The sequence below is a fragment of the Syngnathus scovelli genome, chromosome 16 (genome assembly GCF_024217435.2).
Source record: "Syngnathus scovelli strain Florida chromosome 16, RoL_Ssco_1.2, whole genome shotgun sequence".
Taxonomy (NCBI): domain Eukaryota; kingdom Metazoa; phylum Chordata; class Actinopteri; order Syngnathiformes; family Syngnathidae; genus Syngnathus; species Syngnathus scovelli.
In genome coordinates, this window is record NC_090862.1 from 12,899,825 (window position 1) to 12,901,090 (window position 1,266).

Below are 1,266 nucleotides of genomic sequence, written 5' to 3' on the forward strand. Positions count from 1 at the left end.
CTTCAAGTTCTGTTCAGTGCAGTTACCACCCCAGATAGCGATGCAACTGGTGAGGACGCTCTCAATGGTGCCACGGTAGAATGTAGACACGACTGCCTGAGGAGCACATGCACGCCTGAGCAAGTACAGGCGGCGCTGAGCTTTCTTTTCCAGTGACGAGGTGTTTGCGGACCAGGAGAGGTCCTCACTGATGTGCACCCCCAGGAACTTGGTGCAGCTCACCCTCTCCACCACAGCACCGTCGATGATCAGCGGCAGGCGGCGCTGAGCTTTCTTTTCCAGTGACGAGGTGTTTGCGGACCAGGAGAGGTCCTCACTGAACATGCCTGGAAGTCGATGCCGGTGCTTGGGGCCGTGTGGCGGTGAACTATTTATGTTATAGTTATTTAATATATTTGTCATTTTCAAAACTTGTTCAGAAAAAAAATATATTATTCAGTGGTAATGTTGGACGTTTTCAATAAATACAAATTCATACAGTTTTAGGGTTCTCAGGTTAAAAGAGGCAATGCATGATAGGCATGTTTTTGCCGATATATTATTTTTACTTTATTTTTTATGGTTTGTTATGGTTGCTGCCATCACCACTAGATGGCGACGAAGACAAAGGAGGTGAACAAAGGCGTGGGGGTAGGGGCAATGAAGGGTAGAAAAAGAAGCAAAGCATGGTGATAGTGTCTCTTAATCTATGTTTTACTTAATTTATAATGCTTTGGTTTTGTAATGACCAAAGGTACTTTTTAAACAGTTCTACGAATCCTGTTTCATCCACTGAGTGTGTATGTGTGCCACACGTTTTTAGCAATTAAGCCCGTGACTGAAGATGGCGTGTGCGGTAAAGACGTCGGCCCGGCAACTTGTACAGTTCATACCTACCTGGAAGGGGAGACACCATGATCAAGAAGGTGGTTCACCCAAAGTGAGGCTCAGCCATTGCACTCTGGTTGTGCTGACCTCTGCAAATTCCCCTACTGTGGGAATCTCAACTGCATTATTTCTGGTAGTGGGGGACTGTGTTCGCGCTCTCCTCTGGTCTTTCTGATGAAAACAAAAATTAAGCGCAGTAGTACGCACATGGAGTTGAAGTCTGCGATGCTGTGACACACTGAACGCTTTTGATTATGTAATTAACTGTACTCTGGAACTGTGTGTCAGGGTTTTCCAGATTATCCTTATCGTATGATTATGTTGGAATGCAGCCTGTAATAAATAACGTAGCTAGATTAGCTTTATGCTTATGTTGGAATGCAACCTGTGATAAATAAC

The 1,266-nt window shown here is 44.9% G+C and overlaps 1 non-coding gene across 1 annotated transcript; it reads left to right on the forward strand.

Moving 5' to 3' along the window:
- Window positions 1-868: 868 nt before the first annotated feature.
- Window positions 869-1,032, forward strand: LOC125984315 (U1 spliceosomal RNA). The gene has a single exon (XR_007486928.1). It is a non-coding gene; the product is annotated as a U1 spliceosomal RNA (small nuclear RNA).
- The last annotated feature ends 234 nt before the right edge of the window (window positions 1,033-1,266 follow it).